The sequence below is a fragment of the Gossypium hirsutum genome, chromosome D07 (genome assembly GCF_007990345.1).
Source record: "Gossypium hirsutum isolate 1008001.06 chromosome D07, Gossypium_hirsutum_v2.1, whole genome shotgun sequence".
Lineage (NCBI taxonomy): Eukaryota > Viridiplantae > Streptophyta > Magnoliopsida > Malvales > Malvaceae > Gossypium > Gossypium hirsutum.
Genome location: NC_053443.1, coordinates 38,042,659 through 38,065,613, shown reverse-complemented (window position 1 = coordinate 38,065,613; position 22,955 = coordinate 38,042,659). Strand labels below are relative to the sequence as shown.

At 32.2% G+C, this 22,955-nt stretch overlaps 1 long non-coding RNA gene across 6 annotated transcripts; it reads left to right on the top strand.

Annotated features, from left to right (window-relative positions):
* The first annotated feature begins 8,685 nt into the window (after positions 1-8,685).
* Positions 8,686-20,130, top strand: LOC107954770 (uncharacterized). Of its 6 annotated transcripts, XR_001699680.2 has the most exons (8): positions 8,692-8,910; positions 9,088-9,174; positions 9,272-9,325; positions 9,683-9,816; positions 10,476-10,555; positions 11,157-11,183; positions 11,262-11,478; positions 19,610-20,130. It is a non-coding gene; the product is annotated as an uncharacterized lncRNA (long non-coding RNA). The 6 variants fall into 6 exon arrangements; XR_001699679.2 differs by having other exon boundaries at positions 8,690-8,910; positions 9,272-9,816; XR_005915665.1 differs by lacking the exon at positions 19,610-20,130 and adding an exon at positions 11,861-12,192 and having other exon boundaries at positions 8,686-8,910; positions 9,272-10,555.
* Positions 20,131-22,955: the final 2,825 nt, after the last annotated feature.

Sequence of the window (22,955 nt, the reverse complement as noted above, 5' to 3'; positions counted from 1 at the left end):
CACTCAAAATATATACGATATTAAATTAAAAAGATTAGATTAAATTGTTTATCATGGTATTATCGTCAATCTTGAGTTGGTGTTGAGTTAACTTATGATATCAACTCGATTAAGTACGTTATTATTAATATAATATATAAAATTGATGGAGGTAATAAAATATGTATAATAAAATTAAAATGTACGAAAGTATTAAAATAAAGTTTTAATTGAGTGATAAATTAAAATTTTTATTAATGCAATTGTCGTGGGTTCAAATCCAACCAAGAATAATTTTTTACTGGTATTTTAAAAGTAAAATGACTAAAATACCCTCGAATATTGTAACTTATTTTAATTATAGAATGACGTTTCTCTAATTCTTCTAACTGAGTTGGCGTTTGATTGACTCGTGACACCAACTCAGTCAGAAACTTATAATAGTATAGGTGTATAATTGATAGAGGTAATAAAGTGTGCATAATAAAAACTAAAGTCTATAAAATATTAAAATAAAACTTTAGTTGAGTTGTAAATTAATAGTTTTACTAACGCAATTGGTTTCGATTCAAATATCATTATATGAATATATTTTTATTCTTTTTTAAATAAAAATTAAAAATATCCTCAAATAATATAACTTAATTTAATTATGAAATAGCGTTTTCATAATTTTCTTAACCGTGTTGATATCTCGATTGAAAATGACATAAATTTAATAAAATATTTAATAAATAGTATAGATTTGATTTGATAAAGAGTAGAGGTGCTCATGGGCCAGGTTCGGGCCGGGCCCATAAAAAATTTCGGCCCGGGTCCTAGGCCCGAGCCCGGCCCGGCCCGAAATATGGGCCTAAGATTTTGCCCATGCCCGGCCCGAGAAAAAAATCATAAGCCCGAGCCTGGCCCAGCCCGGCCCATTTTTATTTTAAAAATTTTAAAAAATTAAAAAAATATTTTAAAAATAAAAAAATTAAAAAAAAGTATTTTAAAAATATTTTAAAATTTAAAAATTAAAAAATATATTTTAAAAAGATTTTAAAATTAAAAAAAATTAAAAAAGTATGTAAAAATATTTTAAAATTAAAAAAATAAATATATTTATTATATCGGGTCGGGCCGGGCCCAGATCGAAAAAGTGGTGCCCGAGGCCCGACCCGTTTTTTAAATAGGTCTCGTTTTTTTGCCCAAGCCCATATTTCAGGCCTATATTTTTACCCAAACCCTCTCATATTTCGGGCGGGCCGCCCGGCCCATGATCACCTCTAATAAAGAGGTGGTTATCCCATTTAAATAAAACTTCGGCAAAGCCATATTTCATCCAAAACGCTCCGTATATTATTATTATTGAAATTTGAAGAGGAATTGAGATGAATCAATGCTTGCTTTTCCAGTTTCCAGGGATGAATTTCATAGCTCTAATTGGTGGGGTTATTTTGGAGCTACACAAACTAGAGGGGGCAAGTGGCAACACCTTTGTCGTGGATCGGTGGGTTACACTTGCAACACATGGGCCGAGCCCTACCTCGGCATGCCACATCCTTGTTTGGTTCCGTATTGAAGTTGGTTGGTTCCTACGTCAAAACAAACACTCGCTTTCCCTTCTGACAGATACGTCGATGATATCATATTTTCATTTATTTTTTCTTGGTCTAATTTTGCTATCAATTTCAAAATTTTAGCCCCTATTTGTGTTCAGAAATTGAATCCTTGATTTAGAAATTTAGGACCAAATTCTAATTGCGGAGGTTTTTGATCGCTTGACAAATTTTAAATATATATTTATTTATTTTGTTAAGATGTGTTTGGTCACTTACAAAAATTATAATATCAATTAAAAATATTAAATAATCTTGACTTATCCAGAAGTTAAATTAAAATGAGTTTACTTTTAATATATAAAAACAATTCCCTAACAAAAAGAAATATTTTTTTTAATTGGTATTGTGGATGGAATAGAAGAATTTTTATTCTTTTGCTATAAGTATTGAAGATCCTCTCAGTACCCACGTAGAGTCTCGATAATATATTACCGTGTAAGAACTTTTTTTTATGCATTTGACTATAATATAGTACTTTTGCCATAAAATATGATAAGATAATTACGTGCCAATCATAAAACAAATTGGAGAGCAATTAACTAAATTATTCCAAAATAACTCAAAGTTAAAAATTATTTAAAGTCAATTGAGTTTTAGTTCGATTGGTATTGATATTATTATTAGGGTAGAAAAATATGGGTTTGAGCATATTGAAACATGTTTTGTCTTCTTATTTAGGCTGAGAAGATGTTATGAGTACTTTTAAGTATTATACCTTCCTTGTGACACATGTTTCAATCACCTTTTATTTATTTTTTAATAATTATATTGATAAAGTTTCAATTTTAATCCCTATATTATGATAACATTTGAGATTTATTTTTTTTTATGTTTTAATTTGACATAATTTGGTTTTCAATTTTCACACTGACATTAATTAGTCTAAATAATTGACATCTTTAACTATTTTGATTAAATTTTGTTGTTGATTTTCTTAATAAAACTATTCTAGCTATTTTAAATTTTGGGCTAAATTTTTCTAGCCCAAACAAAAAAACCATTTGTCCAACTAAAATCCCTTAAAACCAGCCCAAACCCTTGCAATTTATTAAACCCAATCCAAGCAAAAAATAAAACAAAATAAATAAATGCAGCCCTAGTAGGCAGCAATCATACCCCTGGCCCCGAACCAAAACTTCTAATTTCTTCCGCCTTGGTTGATTCTGTTAAACATTTGAACAGCCCAAATTTATTGAATTTTCAAATTTGCTTCATCTTTCTCTTTGTTCACTCTCTATTCTTTGCACACTTTAAATACAAAAACATAAAAATAGAGTGTTTAAAAATTTCGGATTTGAGTTGTGAGAAAAAGGTTTCAAACAAAATATGAAGAAGAAAATTTGAAAACTCACGAAAAAAATCTGAAGTCAAAACTTGAAAGAAGATGGAATATGGAAATTGGTTAAACTATATCGTTAGTCACTCTAAATAGGAGTTGTTCCTATTTTGGTCCTCCCAAATTTTCTTTTTGTTAATTTGGTCACCAAAAAGAAAAGAAATTGATCAAATTGGTCACTCCATCGTTAAATAATAATGAAAGACTAATGATTCATTTGTACGAAAAACTTTCGAGATGATTAAAATAAGAACGATCCCTATTTAGAATGATTGACAGGTAGTTTATCCTAATTTTAGAGTGACTAAGGTAGAAATGTGCTATTAGTCTTCTGTTACCATTTAACAGAGTGAAATGGCTAATTTGATCAAGTTTTATTTTCGGCTGACAACATTAACAAAAAAAAATAAAATTAGAGATGACCAAAATAGTAATAACCTATATTTAAAGTCCCTAATGGAATAGTTCACCAAAAATATGTGAAAAAAAGTTTTAAAAGATTTTTTTAAAAAAATAATATAAAATTTTAAATATTTTGTGACATTCAAATTGTGCAAAATGGTCAACTATCTAATCTATTTTAAATAATACCATAATGAGTTATTTTTACTATTTTATTGTGAGTGAATTAGAAATTAGTGGTTTGACCGATTCGATTATTGATCTAATTTTGAAAATCTTGCAAAAGGGTTAATATATATATTTGATTATTGAATTTGTCCAATTGTATCTATTTGGTACCTAATTTATTTTTGGACCTAATTGATTCTTAAATTTGTATTTTGTGACACACTTCGGTACTTTCATATTAACTCTTTTAATTTGTGTTGACGTGGCACTAATAGTCAATCAAATGGTGACACGTGGCATTCTCTTAACACGACACATGGCAAAAAAATTAAAAATCTAAAAATTAATAATTTCTTTAAAAACTAATAATTTTAATAAGAAATATCTTTAATTTAAATGGTCTTAATTTTTATAATTTTTTCAAGTTTATATTTATTTTACAAATTATCTTTTTTCATAAATTTATATATATTTGTATTATAGCACCTCTTATCTGTCTCGACATCCAATATGGATAGGAGATGTTACTAGAACACATACATAACAAACTCTCAAGAACATTTAAGAAATAGAACTTTAAAAAGATTTAATTAAAATCTTAGAAACAATACAAACTAATTTTGAAGAATTTAAAAACATCTTAAAATCATTTAGAAATTTTTCGTAGGTGATCAAAGATGTTTATGATCAAATACAAGCTTCAAAGAGCTCAAAACAATGCAGTGACACTTGCCAAGGGGAAAGGTGTTGGTAGACTCTAGGTACTTATAACACCCCTTTCCTGTCTTGATGTACGTAACGAGTGGGAGGTGGAAATTTTCATTTCTTACTATTTTGAAACTTCCATTTTCTCTTTCAAGAACCATAAATTTGATGAAAATGATGAAGGAAATGAATTTGGATGGAAGTTTTCCAAATGATTTCATTAAAAATCAAGGAGAGTGTTGAATTTTTTAAGAAAAAATTGAAGGAAAACAAGAAAAGAAAGAAAAGGGAGTAAGCTATCCCACGGGGAGGCATTACCAGCTTCCATGGCTAAATTGGTAGTTGATTTCCCTCATTCTTCTCTTTTAAAATCTCATAGTTGCGCCTAAAACCCACATACAAAATTTCTAAGTCCAAAGTTAAATAAATTATGGTCCACTCTTCAAAATTATGATCCAAATGGTCCAATAAATTCCATATATCAAATTTATCATGTAAATAATATTTCTATTATAAAAATTTTGAGAATTGACAAAAGTGTTCTTTTGGGGCAAAATTATCTTTTTGTCCCTTTTATTCTTCTAAACACAATTTCTTCACCATAGTAGGTAATTAACAAAACCAAATATCAAAATTCACATACAACCTTTAATATGAATTTATGGATGGTGAAAATTACTTCTTCGCCCCTTTATCCATTAAATTTGGTAAATTTACAATTTAGTCGATGTGCTTTTGAATTTATTTTAGTTTGGTCCCTAATGTGATTCTCATCATACCAATACAGATTTCATCTTATTCTTATGTTAACTAATCAGTAATAACTCATTTTTTTCTTATTTTTGGTTAGTTTTATACTTTAGTCCTTAAACTTCTCGAAATTTGTGATTTGGTCCTTTCATTACATTTTCTCTTCTAAAATTCTTTTCATTAATTCATATATCCAAAATCACTTTACTTTCATAAGAATTAATTTATTTGACGAATTTCTCAAAAATTCATTATATTCGCTATCGAATAGTGTCACATGTCTAGTCGATAATTTTAGGGTGTTACAACTTTCCCCTTATTAAGAAAATTTTGTCCTCAAAATTTCATCTAAAAGGTTACCAAATAACATTCTTGTAGCAACATTTCATTTTCCTAATTTCCTTATAACTAACATAAGGCATCAATTCATTATCCTTTTGTTTCACTTATCAATATATATAATCTTATTTAAAACAAACAACTTGATTCGATTGTTAAACCATTAGAATGAATAGAATGGATAAGGGTCTACCATAAGTCTGTAGTAATAGAAATGAATCTCACGTCACATCTCAAAGGTTCTGCAACACCCAATTTCCAGTTAACTCGAAAACTTGAAATAATTGGAGGACTAAATTGAAAGAGACCGCAAGTTGGTGACCTCTATTGGAAGAAACAAAGAAGTTAGAAACTGAATTGGACATGGTTGAGATCCAATTTTGGTTCAGTTTAAAAGGAACTAGTCGGTTCCATTATGGGAGACATAATAATGGTGAATGCACGATTCTCATGAGGTTAGTAATAGAGTAGGAAGGACTATAAATGCTAAGAGATGGCTTCCCGATGATGATTTTTCTTCCCGATTATGTTTCATTTTCTCTCTTCTCCACCTTCTTCGGTTGCTTTGAAGAAAATGAGGCCATGGAAGGTTCTACATGGAAAAAACTTCATGAGGATTAAGTTGGAAAATTTGGTAAACCAGTAAGTTGGTAAGATTTTAAGACCTTCAATATTTGTACGGCTAAGTAAATGAGGTCATGGATTTTTAGAACTAATTTAAGGGTTCTGTATGCTTATGAAAGTCTAAACTTTTAAGATGAAATGCAAGTTTAACCAATAGATTTTAGTTGTAATGCTTAGCTGTTAGGAGAATGGAAGCTTTAGTGTTTGAGAAAGCTAAGTTGTGGAAACGATGAAGCTTTAGGTGAGTTTTTAAAACTCCAACCATGGATGTTATGATTTATGTTGTTTGAGTATGCCATGTTTGCATAAACATGAATATTCGTAGATGCTGATCATAATATGGTGTACATTACGTAGTCATGAAATGTGATGATATGTGCATGCTTTGCATGAAATCTGTGGAGAAAACCTATATGGTATGGATGAAGTTCAGAAGGGAAATGGGGAGTGACCCTATTACTTACCACCATGGGCGAAGCTCCAGGCCTTGCGGAGGGAACATTACGGTGTTTGAGCATCAATGTTAGGTGGTGTAAAAGAGGTAATGGAAGAAGGATTCGGGAAATAAGAACCATGGAAAGGTATTTACCACGAAAGTGGTACCGACTAGTTCTTTAGGGCGACACAGTGACGATAATATATGGCATAAGACCATAAATAAAAGATGTTATAGCAGTCTAGTATGAGGTACGTAACGTAAGACCATAGATGAAAGATTCCATGGCAGCATCGTATAAGGTATAAGGCATACGGTGTAAGACCATAGATGAAAAATGTTATGGTAACCAGGTATAATGAGTAAGACCATGGAGGAAAGACTCTATGGTATGATATGATCACTACACCAAAACAGGCTTTTAGCGGCACTTTTAGCGTCGTTTGTACAAAAAACACCGGTAAAAATTGAGAATTAGCGGCGCTTTATGGAAATCGCCACTAAAGATTGAAAAACGCCGCTAAAAATGAGCATTAGTGGCGTTTTTAGGAAAAGCGCCGCAAAAAATCTAAGCCCAACGACATCGTTTTCTAACCTTTCGGGGCTTTAGCGGCGTTTTTGCAAAAGCGTCGCTAATGCTTGGGTCTTTAGCGGCGTTTTTCTAAAAACGCCGCTAATGCTAGGGGCTTTAGCGGCGTTTTTGGAAAAGCGCCGCTAATGCTCAGGGTTTTAGCGGCGTTTTTGGAAAAGCGCCGCTAATGCTAGGGGATTTAGCGGTGTTTTTGCAAAAGAGCCGCTAAAAACATTTTATCTTAATTGGTTTATTTATTTAATTAAATAAAATTCAATTTATTTCTAATTGAATATTTAAAATCTTCAGAAAAAAATAATGACACGTAGAAATAATTTGAAAATAAAACACATGGAAAAATTAAAATACTATTATGTAAAATAATTTTAAAGTTTTTTGGGTATATGATTACTGATTATTTTTTAATTTATATATTAAATTTTTTTTATATAATCGTAAAAGAAATAGTATCAATTTTAAAATATTGAATTAATTATCACTATAGTTTAGGGTTTTTGGTTTAGGGTATATGATTAATTTAAGATTTAAGGCTGATTTAGGAGTTATTATTTTAAAGTTTAGGGAGTATGAATTTAAGGATTATGGATTAGGGATTATGGTTTAAGGGGTGGGATTCAAGGTTTAGGGTTTATGAATTAATTGCCATTATAGTTTAAGGTTTATGATTTAGAGTTTAAAATTTAAGAGTTACTATTTTAATGTTTAGGGATTATGTGTTTAGGGATTATGGATCATGGTTTATGGTTTAAGGGTTGGGGTTTAAGCAGGTTTAGGGGTTAGGGGTTTAAGGTTTATGTTTTATGATTTAGGGTTTAGGAGATTAGGGTTATGGGTTTAAGGTTTATGTTTTATGATTTAGGGTTAGGAGATTAGGGTTAGGGATTTAGGGTTTAGATTAATTGGTATTTTTAATTTATATATTAAATAATTTATTATATAATTGTAAAAGAGATAATATTAATTTTAATATATTAAAATTGTGATTATAGTTTAAATTATTTAAGAGATAATAGATAAAATTTATATATATTAAATGGTTTAGGATTTAAGGTTTACTTGAGATTTGTTAAATGATGAAATTTTATACAATCAATTAATGCTTTTATATTTGAAAATATTTAATCTAAACCATTTGATATATTTAAATATTAGATTTAAAAAAAACATTGATAAATAAATAAAAAAAAGTAACATATTGATGTGGATAGCTAACTATCTATTTTGGATAGGACCAAATTATAACAAATAAAAATGAAATACAAGTACTAAAATTATTCCACATCGAACATCTAGCAAAATAACAGTAACTATATTTTAGTTAGAAAAAAATATCTCTAATAAAATGGAGATTAGATCGGAAAAGAATAATTTAAAATCATGATTAACGTCTCAATCTTTAATAGAAATTTGATATGTGAGAGATTGATTGCTTACATTGGATAATTCTAACTTAATAATTATTTACAGTCATTTTATCATTTTTTTTCTTATTAAAATATAAAATATTTATTTTGAGAGTACTTGATTTTTTTTATTTTATAAAAATTAATTTATAAAAAATAGTAATAAAAAATGTTTTATAAAATTACTTACTAATAACTTTAACAGACAAAATAAAAAAATTTTAACAAAGAAAAACGGCGTCGTTTTATTCAAAATAAAATAATTTTCATAAAAATATCGCAAAAAATTAGCAATATAAAAAAACGCCGTAAAAAATCATCACTTTTAAAAGTGGCGCTTATCCCAAAATTTCCCCCTGAAACCTTAATTTTCCCCCCTAAAATTGGTATCCTCAAAACACGCTTTAAGTGTTTCTCTCTGCCACCACCATCTTCATCATCATCTTCCCCTCTTTCTTTCTTTCTTTTTTTTTTTAATTTCAACATCTAACATACATGTTTCATTACGCAAAAGCCATCTTTATCTGTTTCTCATGTGACTCTGAAGCCTCCTTCTTTCCTTCAACATACCCAAGGTAAAGTTTTCTCAACTTCTTCTCAATCATTTATTTCCATCTACTTGCCTTTCTGTTTTAATTGTTCATGACTTTGGAATTTCTTGCATAAATTACTATGAAGACAATAAAAAAAACCCTATTCTTCTGGCTCCAATTCGCCTTCTGTTTGTTGATTGAATTTTTTTAAGTTATTAGGTTTAGACGTTGGTGCTAGGGAGAAGCATGGAAATCCTAAAGCATGTCTTCACTTAAAGTTCCCGCTCAAATGGATTATGATTTGCAGTACTTACCTAATCTTTCTATTTATTTTATATGTTTCTTATTATTGGTCCAATTTTGCAAAGCACTTAAAGCATTTTTCTTATCTCTTCTTTGTTAGGTATGGCCACCTAACAGCTTTGGTTTATTGGGTTAATGAGAGAATACATTCAAGGTATATAGTTCGCTGTTAGTACTTTTAAGACTTGTGATAATGTTCGAGAATGGTCTTTTCTGGTGCTAATTTTAAATGATGTACAATTGTTTTTGCTTTTTTTTTTTAATTCTTAACCCTTCCCCTATTCCCAACCGTGGTTTGTTTTGTACCAAAGAATGAATATCGAACTGTGGTTTTCGTCCTTAGCTAGGGGAACTACATAGTATTGATGCAAAGTTTTTCCCCATTTTCAGTAGAAGTGTTGAAAGCCAGTCCATTTATGTTTTCGAAAACTTAAGAAAAAATATATCTTCTGCCTCTCTCTAAAACTCAAGAAAACCTTAGATTGTTGGGAGTTTTGATTTATTTATGTAGAAATTTTGTGGAAATGCCATCAATTGACTGGTGAGAGGTTGCTGATAATTGGTTTGGAGGTTGCTGTTGTTCATTCGGGGGTATAAGTGAGAAGCTAGTGACTAGATTTGCAAATTCCTATAGATGTGCTAAAGGTGTGTGTCTTTTAAACTTTATGACCATTCTTCTTTTAATTTTCAAATTATTTGAAAATTTTTAATCAAACACAATTCTTTAATGTTTCCGTTTCACAAAAATGAGAATGACTTCTATTTCTTGAAATCAAATGAATCCTTGAGATATCTTACGCATTATTTAAGGTTTAATTTTTTTTTCTTGAGTCACAATGTTGATGTCATATAGTCTAATTTTTCATTTAAAATTGGGTTAATATATAGTTGATCCCTTTATCTTATCTAAAAGTATTTAATTCGTATTTGAACCATTTTTTGTACTTAATTGTCACTTGAATTTGTATTCTATAAGACACGATACCCCAATTATTGAAGAAAAAGAATCACTTAATTCCCATTATTGAGTTTAGAACCATGGTAATAGTCTAAGTAGAATGCAAATTCGAATTTAATTATGCAATGGAAAAGCTTTACATATTGTATTATCTAATAATATCTTATTATAAGAAAATTGGAAAATTCATGTATCTGAATCTAATATCTGCAAGAGTTAAGATTTTAATTTGGTTTGTTAACTTGTTCTCCTTGTTGATGTCAAAATTTGTCTTCATGAGTTTTTGAGCTTCCCGGCATTTCATTGTTATACTAATTGATTAGTTGACCCTTTGATTTTATGGAAGCTCAAGAACTTAAGGCCCCGGCTTTATTCAACTGTTGAGTACTGCGAAAAGTCGTATCTCCGTAATGAGCAGAAGCAGATGTAAGGTTACCTATTTTACTTAAATACTTGCTTAGTTCCTTCATTGTTTGTTTAACAGCCTTCTTATGTTCATGCAAGCAATACCATAATTGATTTCAGAACTTGATCGATTACCACAAGTACTCAACATTTGGTTAAGTTTATGTATCTTTTATTCAAAGATTTATCACTATTTATTTCTTTTTTATGATAAGGCCATAACTTAGTAATAGAAACGAAATTAGGGGAATTTTTTGATCCCTTATTTAATTGTCATTGGATGTAGTTTTCTCTATATTTATTCTAATTTATTTTATGGATTTGTTCATACATATATATTAGTTATTAGTTATCAGTCAGATAGTTCATTGTAATAATTGATCACATTTGTATCTATAGTCGGATGCATTGATTGTAATTATTATTGTAATTTCATGGATGGTGTTTCTTTGTCCAGCTGAATTGGAAATGTATTACAGCTTTTTGGATGCTCTTTTTGTACCAAAATAGGTTTTGTCATCTCTTTTCATGTTGGGGAGGGTTTGTTCTCACCTTTTTTTTGGTTGAGGTAATATTCTCTTATGTTAGATAAAGTTTATAATTCATTTCTCTTCAATTGCAGGGGAAAATGCTTACTTCTTTGGAAAAGGTATTCCGATTATACTGTATATTGAATATTTGAGTTTCTGATATTCTATTGAGTGTTGAATTGAATTCTACATTGCAGGTGGTAGAATGGTTTGCGTTGCAGACCAATGTGCAAGGCGATCAAGTTTATATCTTAATTCTCCCCTCTGATTGGAAAAGGATCATGTTCTGCTCATGCCCGAAAATAGTTTCTAGCATATGTTGAAAAAGCAAAGACTACCGGATGGTTGGATTCATCATTTCATTACGGCAATTCCATAAACGGTAAAGAGAATGGGGCCTGCCAATAATAATGAGTAAGTTTTCTCATCCTTTGTTGTACCCCATTTTATATAACATTAGATATACTAAAATGGTTATGATGTTGGGATTTGAATCCCAGATGCCACGTCTTGAAGGTGTTTGCATGAGCCATAGGTTGAATGCAAATTTTGATTCTAGTTTATTAATCCCGATCATTCCACTCTTATCAGAGCTGACATGCTCAATTGTTTTTACTCTTAAAATTAATCACTCGTAGGTTTGTAGGTTTATAGGGAAGTTGAGTTCCTTCTAGCTGTGCCCTGGTACTGCAGAGAATAAGTTAAGAATTGACTTAAATTTAAACATTTGCCTGACACACGTTGCATTATTGTTGAAGTCAGCATGTTTTGTTTTGTTTTGTTTTTGCCATTACAGATGTTGTAGTTATGTAAAGAGAATGGGGTCTGCCAATAATAATGAGCATGTAGGCACTAAATCTGTAGTTCAAATTCGAAGCCATGCTCAAAAGTTTTTCTCTAAGGCTCATTTCTTTGAGTCCATTACAAGATTTCCTTGATTAAGTAAATGTATTATATCTTTTATTACCAAGGTTTACTTGATTAAGAAAATGTATTGTATTTTTTATTACCTTGCAATGTGTATAGTTATAGGCTGATTCAACTAGTCAGTCTGTTTCTCATATGTATTATTTATTTTAGTTTTGATTCTAAATTTTTATTTTTACTTTAATATTTACGACAACTTGAGTTCTAACTTTTGAATTTTAATTGTGTTATTAATTTATTATTTTAAATTCTAAAATTAAATTCATTAATTTTTATATTTAGTTTTAAAGTTAAAGAAAATTTAATTTAAATAGTATTTTTTATTTATCCTTAAAAGTATATATAAAGTTCAAATTTAAAAAATAAAACATAATATAATATTTTATCATAAAAATAAATATTATTTGATTAAAATAATTTTTTTAAATGTTATGTTTTTAGCGGCGTTTTTGCGAGAAGCGCTGCTAAAGGTTTGTGCAATAGCTGTGTTTGTGACAAAAGCGTCGCTAAAGGTCATGGTCTTTTGCGGCATTTGTGATAAAAGCGCCGCTAAAGGTCATGTTCTTTAGTGGCGTTTGTGACAAAAGTGCCGCTAAAGGTCATGGTCTTTAGCGGCACTTGTGATAAAAACGTCGCTAAAGACCCCATGACCGTTAGCGGTGTTTGTGTTAAAAGCGCCGCTAAAGGTCATGGTATTTAGCGGCGTTTGTGATAAAAGCACCTCTAAAGGTCACGGTCTTTAGTAACGTTGTCTATAGCGACACTTTTTGCGGCGCTTGTGAAAGCGCCACTAATACTTTTAGTGGCGCTTAAAAACGTCGCTAAAGGCCTAAAAAACGCCGCTAAAAGTCTATTTTGTTGTAGTGGATAGTACAGTAGGATGACAAATTGATGTAAGACCATAGATGAAAGACTACATGGCATCCATAGAAATAGTTAGTTGGGACAATAAACACAGAACAAAGATAGTCTGCTGGGATAGTAAACACAGATAGAGTCCGTCTGAACAGCAAACACAGGGTAAGTTTGATGGGACATAGAAAATGAGGTAAAAAGAGTGTAAGACCACAGCTCAACTATGATAACCAACAAGGAGTCCGTCAAGTAGTAAGTGCGGAGTAGGCCACTAGGGTGTTCCAATGATGCAAACCGCCAAGACGATATGTGCGAGGTACAATACACAAGGCGAAAAGTGAAACTCGAGGAGTCTAACAAAAAGGGGTAAGTGAAATAAGAAAAGGAAAGTTCTGTTAGAGGATAAACATGAATGCTGATAAGACAGGTGGGCAAGGACCTAGTAAGAATCAGAGAAAGAACCAGGGACTTGTGAACGGCCTGTACGTGGGTAGTGCTGATGAGAAGCCTCCAAGGACCATAAAAGGATCCGAAATCAAAAGCCTCCAGGAAATGCTCAATGAAGTTGTACACGAGAAGAAAATCTCATGGAAAGAAAGAGAATTCCACTCCCGAGATAAGGAGTCTACCCAAGAGAGATAGTATATGTGTCAAGATTATTCCACTTTGAGGATAGTCCATTATGAAAACACGTCATGAAGTTAGCTCTGTAGGTATAATTTACGTAAGAGGGGAAACAAACTCGTGTAGTCTCATGAATGATGACTTGATAGATCAATAGATCAGTTGTTCTTCTCATGGGACATGTGAGTTTTGTGCATAAGGCGAATTATGAGAAAATAATCCAACCACATGTGACCGCGAATAGGGTGAAATTAGGGTAGGTTCTCTAGGATGGCGAGATTTAATTTGAGTAAACCCAATTGATGGGATGTTAACGAGTCCTCTAGGACTACAATAGGAAAAGTGGAGAGTCCACTAAAGACTAGTTCTACCAAGCTTACCAAGGAAGGTATGTTCTAAGAATCCTTGGGCGAGAAGTTGAAAAAGCTACCATAAAGGTTTATAAGGGGAAGCTGGCGTACAACCAAGTCAGTTAAAGGTCAAGAAACACCATGTGTGAGGAGAAAGTGTAAGGGATGAAAGATGAGAAGTAAGGATAGGTTTCGTCGATATGGCAAAGTATCTAGGATATGGTCGAGTGGAGAGTCCGAACAGAGGAATGTCTTATAGTAAGCTAAGTAGCTCAGAAGATCGGGTGGAGTTTGCCACCTTGATAAAAAACAACCACCTTGAATGAGCACGGAATTAATTTATGTTTAGTTTATTTTACATTCGTTACCCTGGTGCAGTAAAGTTAATTGGTGCAGTGAAGGAACTCACAAGTTCATTTGAACTTACAAGAGTTTCTGATGTTCACAGGATTTGTGAGGTTGATCGAGGACTCGAGGAGGGACCAAGCCAAATAGTGTGGAGATCAATCATCGTAGACAGTTAGATCAATGCACATAAGAAGAGGGTACTATTGGAGTTTTCACCTCAAGATCAATAAAAATGAAGCCAGATAACATTATTAGAATCTGAATTTTTTTTTAGGATAGTTAGACCTTAGCTAAATTCTAAAAGTTATCTAGTAAACAGATAGTTTGTATAGAGACAGAAACTTTGAGAGACCAAGTATTGGATAAACTTGAGGCTTTTGTTGTAAGAAGAATTATTGTTTCAATATAGTTTGCTTTATAACAATTAACCGATAGAATTTAGGATATGTTAATCCGGTCCATTTGTGACGCTCCATACCTGAATTCGTCTGATGGGTCAGGTTTAGGGTTGTAAATGAATCGAATTTGAACGAACAAACATCTATTCATGTTCGTTTGTTTATTTTTAAGCTTGTTTGTCTTCAGTTTGTGTTCGTTAAGAATTCCAAATTTTTGTTATTTGTTTATTTAAAATTATGTGTGTTCATGTTCGTTTGTTTAATGTTCACGAACATGTTCATTTAACTTAATCGAACATGTTCACGAACATTAAACAAACATGTTCATGAACATATAATTGAACATGTTCACTAACAATGTTAATAAATAATAAACAAACAAAAAATAAATAAATACACACACATATATTGTTTAGATATAAAATAGTTAAATATAAATATTAATAATTATATTATAAATGAAAAAAATACAAACCAAGATAAATTTATTAATATATACTAATGGAACAATAAATCAGTTTTAAGTTAATTTTATTAATATACATTAATGGAATTTTTATAAGAAAATATCATTAATAAATAAACGAGTCATAAGCGAGTCAATACGAGCTTGTTCGTGAACATAAATGAACGTTACACAAATGATTTACAAACAGTTCATCAAACGTTCTGTTGATTTACACTCCTTGTCGGGTTAGAGGTGTTACAAGTTCAATGCTTGATTTCTTTCCACAACGTTCGTAAAGTTCTTGCTTGAAATCTTCCTTAGTCATTTTGGATATCACTGCAGAAAGAACTCTTCCAAATGTTCTTAACATACGAAATGATCAACCAAAATCTTGATCATATTTGGTGTCCTCCTAGACCTTAAAACAAGTCAAATTCACTTAACTTCCTTTACTTAGCTCAACTTATAGTAAGATCATCTTTCTATGTATCATACAACTCATTGTCCACATTTCTCAGGATATTGTATCATAATCTATACATTATATAACCAAAATCCTTAATTCCATATGCATAAAATCAATTTCCAATCTATCTTTGCAGAGTCATATCATGAATAAATTTCATTTCATAAATACAACTTACTAGTAGGCTCAAACAAACATCCTTATATCCTTTATAATTTCCACCTAGACATTAGAGTTACCTAAATGACTCATTATCCATACTACTTAGATATCAGAGCATTCCTTAATCCACATTTCAAAGATGATCATAAAACCTTCATTCTAATAATGGAACATTAACATCACTAATTCTTCATAGTAGAGACATATATTGACATACTTGCATCATCCTTAACACTACACCTAAATAACCTTATTCAATAGGCCCATTACCTCAAAAGAAATCTCAATAATTAAATCCAATCTCAAGATTCCATGGCATAATTATCTCATTTCAATGTGAAGGCATCCAACTTGTTAAGAGTTCTTTTGGTGTCATACTCATTTTATTATCCTTTTATGCACACAATTTATCTCAAATTAAGTCCATAATCTTTATCAAGAATCCATTTAATATTGTTTGATCACCTCATAATCTCATGTTGCGCACATTTTTCCTTGGATCAAATTCATAATTGTTCCTAATAGTCCTCACAATTTGTTTTGATTTCCTTTAATTCATACATTTAAAATTTAACTATAATTCTAATTTGTATACCTATAATAAGTTTTACACATCGATCACATTTATTTAAGTTTCTAAATACCTTAATTACACCAAAATTCTAACTTGCTTATACTATATTTATGTGGCAATAAAATTTCCTCATTATTCACTTGTTACGGTAAAAAATCATTCACTTTATGTTGACAATTTCCAAAACTCAAACTCAATATTCATTGTGCTCTTATTCTAATAACATGTTACAAAATTTCTCACTTGTTACGATTCTTATTCATCATAGTCACCTCAAGCATCACTTAGTTTCAACATAAAATTACCTATAGTAAACTTGATTGAACATGAAGGATATATGGAACGTAACAACATCAAACATGAGCACATTAGTGCTAAAATCACACGAACTCTAGAAGTTTTAAAAACACGAGCATAAAAGTGCTACATTCATGAGCGCTATGGAATTCCTAATGGCATGCATTTTATATCGCACAAGTTCAACACTTGTCTACTTGGGCATCATCACTACTATAAATTCAATTCATACTACAAATATAATCTATTTTCCATAATTTCATATTCACACAACAATTTTCCATAAAAATTAGTATTTAAGTTTCACATATCAAAACAAACACAAAAATAACACTTAATCTCTTTTTCTAATTTGTTCATATCATCACTTCTCAAATTTTCTTTATCAATTTCTAAATGTATAATTATATATGAAATTATCAAATCTATAAAATTAACATAAATATCAAATTAGTACATTTTACACTTAATTTCTTTATATGGTAAGAAAAATTCAAAAGTACTTACAAATATTGACTTGGTTATTCTTTCCTCTACCTTCCTTCAAGCTTTATCTACTTATTTTCTTTTATGCACACTTCTTGGAACCTCTTCTTTATCTTTCTTGTAACACCCCTACTTGACCCGTTTGTCAGATTCAGATACGGCCATCATCAATGAATCGTGTTAATGTACATATTTAGCACACATTATTTTAAAATCAAATTATTTTACCTATTTATTAAATAAACTTACAACAGAGACAAAATCCCTAAATAAAGTTCGCTATCACTACTCCACCCTAAAGAAATTATATAATTACAATACATTCGCCCCATTGGCGAAGTTCTTAAAAGAGCCCCCTTCTTATGTGCATGACTTTACTCATACAAATCCTTGATTCCACTTGATCTGGCTTGGTCCTTCCTCTAGCTCCTTATCTCGTATATCCTACAATCACAAAACAACCCTTGCAAGTTCATATAAATCCTGCGATCACAAAACAACCCTTGCAAGTTCATATGAACTTAGTCAGTTTCTTCATTTCAAAAAATGTACCCCACATTATCGGGGTTCAATAAAATAATAATACAATAAATCCCTACTTGTTTAGGACATTTTCCTCAATTTGTCATAATGAACTTCATACTATTCCCAATCCTATCCTCTGGCGGATATATTGTTGAGCGATTTCCTTCTAATCATTCTATTGACCATAAATTAACCTTGGCAATACCTCTAAATGTTTTGCTAACTCTGTCGCCTCTATTCTTTCTTTTACTCATTTTCTTTCTTCCATTCATCTTCAAAGTGAGTTTCTTCTATCTACCAACATGCCTTATTTATGCGAACTTTCAACTTACCCTCCTAAAGGCCCTTGGTGAGTATTCTCAATTTACTTAATTTGTGGCAGACTCTTTCCTTACCTTAATCCTATATGTCTTGATCACATTCCTTTTGTTGACATGACTGTTGGGTCTCATGCCACTCTGACGGGCTCAATCCTGCTTGATTTAATAGCAGTCGGATTACCTTTTGTAATTTGCCTTTTTCATATTACCCTTAAGCGTAGCACATCCTCCTGCTACAAACCTCTAAGGCCTAAATTTCTCAGTCACTGTCACTGAGTGACCATCTAAGTTCACGAGTTCATTTTCTTACCCTCCGGTTCCCACAAAACTAGCCATTTGGCTAATACCCTTACACTAGTTCTTCCCCTTAGAGAGGAATGATCTTGGTAAATAAGTCTATCGCTTGGTGTTCCCCTTTTTGCTGCCTCATTTTATCATTTGGGTTTTTGGCTAACCTCTACTACCCCCATGGACTAGCCAATGTATTCCCAATCATTCCTTTAGTGTACTAGGTTCCCTGAACACTCGCATGGATCCTTAATGGCGATACCTTATCCGCGTCTCTTTAATTAAGCCTTCATTCATTTTCTTGTATACCGATCATCAAGGTTGTTTCACTTCTCGTGTCTGTTCCTAGTTAGGTTACCACCTTTATGCCCTACTGGCTTTCACAATTATTATTCTGATAACGTATTCCCAATTTCATTTATTTTCCTATATGGTGGCAGATTCCTTAAACCCACTGGCTCACTATCATTTTTCCATCACTAAACTTTTTCTTCTAACCCTTCGTCCTTACTTGTAGGATTTCCCTTGACTATTATCTTGGTTTTCCGCCCGTGTTTATCATCCTAGCAGACTCGATTTGCTGCATTAGCTAACCTATGGTTTTACACATTATACCCCAATTCCCTTATTTAACATCTTGCAGGACTACTTTATGTTTAATTTCCCTTCGGACACTCTCTCATATGTTTAACTTCCTATCGAACTAACCCGTTCTTATGTCCTAGTGGACTAACGCATGTTTAGTGTCACAGTGGACCCTCTATGCTGTCATAGCCAAGCTAAGGTTTTTCCCAGTATGTCTTGTATTTAATGTCCCGATGGACCATCTATGATGTCATGGCGTCTTTCAACCATGGTTTTATTCTTTTTTTCATTAACTCATCACTTGATGTCATAACATCTTTCAGCTATGGTCTTACTTAATATAATCATATGTCTACCGTCTCAACGGACTATACAAGTGGTCATAGTGATATGATCTCAGCCCGGGATGTTTCTATTGAGCTGCTATAAGGGCCTATAACTAGGTCACGAGCTAAGGATTTTAAAGAAGCTTTGGTAAGCTATGTGGATCGAGTTTGGAGTGAACAAGAAGCTAATTCTATTCATCATGAAAGGAGTAACCCAATAGGCGTCACTTGCAATTTATTGCAAGTTGAACTGAAATTTTAATAAACTCATTTTTAGTTAAATAATTGAGTTGTTGAACATTTATTCAACTCATCTTTGTTTAATTAATAAGTGAATCATTATTGAACTTTTATCTATTTAAGTGTTGGTTTTAATTAATCTAGCTTCCAGAATTATTTATTGAAGCATGAGTTAAGTTTATTTAATTTTGCTTCTTAAATTAACTAGTTGCTGGAATAATAAATGCATGAGTATAGTTCATTTATTTAAGTTAAGTACTTATTGTTGATATGTTTAATTAGTGTTTAATATGCCTAATAAGTTCATTTTAATGTTTTAATTGCAGGAGTTTCTTCAGTTCACAACCGTTACATTTCAAAGCTGTTACAAACTTAAAAAAAGTGACCTTTCAAGTGCTATCTGAACACAAATGAAGTAGCTGTTACAAAGGGGGTTAATACACCATTGAAGGACGTTTTAAAGAGCATTTTATACTCCTTACATTCGGCAGCAACCTTTTAAGCTACCTGCTATTTTGTTCTTTTTAAAAAGAATAAATTAAGCAATCAAATCCTCATTAAGGAGATGATGTTTATTCGGCTAGCCATGGGACAGTTCAAGAGTCAATTTCAAGCTTTCATGAACATTCATTCAGTTGAATTGAAGAGAATTCAATGAAGAAGTTATTTGTTTCAAGAATTCCAAGAGTCTTGATTTTTAAATCAATTTTTCTTAATTAGCACATTAAGTGAATGTTTGTGACTATTTGGCTACCCTATTTTAGCACTATAAATAGGTGAATTCAGATTTTTGTAAAGGATACTTTTTTGATGAATTTTGAATGAAACTCTGTTCATTTGGTGAGAATTACTTTTCTCCAATTTTGTTTAAAAACTTGTTGGCTTATCTACAAAGCCAGTGGTGTCAACCCGTTCTTTGTTTTATCCCGAACTTATCACTTTAACAAGTGTGGCGTTCAAACCCCATACCGAGGTTCCTATCTTTCTAGATAGTGGGTTGAGGTTTTGATTGAATTTCCTAACCCACTCATTAAACGTATAAGTGTTGGGTCGACACTTAATAGTGTTGGTTCTTACTTGTTTCCTGAGCTGATTTATTTATTTCATTTTATCAAACCGAACACTTCCATTTTATCCATTTTCCCTTAACCTTTGTTATTATAAAACGATATTGAGCCTATATTATCAAACTTATTTGTTAGGCATTCATTGGTTCCTTACTTCATCGTAGACGATCTGGCAACACAAATACGACTCGACTCGACTCCAAGGCGGATCATATCACATAGTCTAATTATGGTTTTTCACCTTATGTACCCCGTGTTTAAAGTCCCGACAAACTTCTGAAGGATTCCATAGCGACTTTCAACTATGGTCTTAGTCTTGTTTACTATGATGCCATGACGTCTTTCAGCTATGGTCTTACTCATTTTTGTCATGATGGAATAACATCTTTCAACTATGGTCTTAGTCATTTTCATCATGATGGCAAAACATCTTTCAACTATGGTTTTAGTCATTTAGGCGTGTAGCCTCCGATTGGTTTCATGGCTTAGCCATGATCTTTTATTCGCCCTTTCAGTCACTTTCAATCCATTTATCCATTCATTGGCCTATCCCTTGATACTCGAACATAGTAATGTCCCCTCCGCAAGGCCCAGAGCTTCGCTCATCACGGGTGCACACAGCAACATCATATGGCGGCATCTAACAGAATCGTCTCTTTCCCATTTTCCCTTCCTAACTTCGCCTAAACTCGACAACATTTCCCTTACATGCATTACATGCATTTATAACTAAATACTATAGACTCATACATACTGAACTAGGATGGTAGATACTCATAACCCATACAACCATTCCACATACCTGCATTTCAAGGTTGGAGTGTAGAAACTCACTTGATTCTTCTTAGCTTTGTTCACTTAGCTTTTTTGGACGCCAGAGTTTCCCTTCTCCAAGCAGCAGCTTATTGGTTCATCTACTTTTTTTTACTTATATCTCTAGATCATCACTCCATGTAAAGTTTTGTCATATTCATATCCCGTAGAAGCTACTAAGAAAGAAATGGAAGAAGAAAAATAAAACAGACCGGAGAAGAAGTCTCTCGGGAAGTCATTTTTTGGCCATTTATAACCCTTCCCATACGGTCTTCAACCATGTAAATTTCACCCATTAACCATCATTGTGTCTCCCACTAAAAGATCAACTGATTTTAATTAAATTGAACCAGACTTAAATTTCAACCTTATCCAATATCGTTTCTAACTTTTCCTATTTTTCCAATAGAGATCACCAGCTTTCGGTCTTTTTCAATTTAACCCCTAAACTTCTAAATTTTCAGGTTTCAAGAAATTCAGGTGTGATAACTCTCCCATCCTAAAAATGAATTTCGACCTACTAAGCTGACAAGGCTCACTTAGATAATCTCCACCTTTCACTTTTACCTGAACCTTCAACTTGGTTACCCCTTTTTTTTCTCATTTTCGCTATTTTTGCTCCGCCGTTTTATGGGTATTTGACCTGTCCACTGTTGAACTTGCTTCCATCCTTAGTTTCTTTGTAACCTTGATCTGGTGAATATGTTAAAGAAAATATCGACCACTTGACGTCTTTGCGACTTGTAACCCTAGCGATTTTTCACACTCCCTAGATTCATTTTTATGTTAACCTTGCCCATCTTAATGGGTCAGTTCGTTCCTTACCTAACACAGGGCGATTAAGCTAGCCCATGAAGCGTTTTTATTTCTGTTTCGATGGAATAATAGAGCTAATACTCCAATGGTATCCATGGTTTATCAATTCTACTCGAATAAAGCTGTCACAAAACAGACCTATGTCTAGTTCTACTCTCATGAAGATTACACCCCAATAGGAAATAGTTGGTAGACAATCCCGCATTGGAAATCTTAAAAGATTTTCTCTCTTCCTATGCAGACATGTGTTCTTCTTATATTGGTAGTTTTGAAGGGTTGCTTACCATTCATTAAATTTTCATAACTTCTTATACACGCTCTTGGGTTATAATTCAACTAGAATATCGAAGGGACGTTCATAAACCTATTATTCCTTCATTCAACCAATCTTCTTACTATTTTTCACCTCTTTTCTTCCTATATTCCTTTTCTTGTCCATACATATTCCTGAGACGTAGTTCCCTTACTATCCTGACGTTAAGATATCAAATCCTACATTTTTTTGCCTTCCTCGCCTGCCCTCTAATTAAATCCCTAATAGAAAGCACAGGCAGGGCAATAATTCCCGACTTACACTCATTGACTATAACATGGTGGTTTACCTTCCCCCCAAGGAAATTCGTCTTCCCTTCTCTAGACTCGACTCATTATAACTCATTCTATAACATCGCGGGGAAACTATTACAGCATCACTCACTACCCCACGACATCAGCCTTGGTGTTCCTTTCGACCTTTGACAGGGTGGCTACATCCTTGCCTGCCCTCCAAAGTGGAAGTGAAACTAGGCAGTTTGATCCTGAGAGGGTCTCCCCATTCTGGTGGACTGCATTGCATACAACTCCCTAGATTTATAGAAAGCTACCCACCAAAACTAATGATTTTACCCATGTTTGCCCCTCACTCCTGTAAGCTGATTGACTGGCGAGCCCGACGACTCCCTCTCCATCGAAGCTCGGCTCTTATTCATTCTTTCAA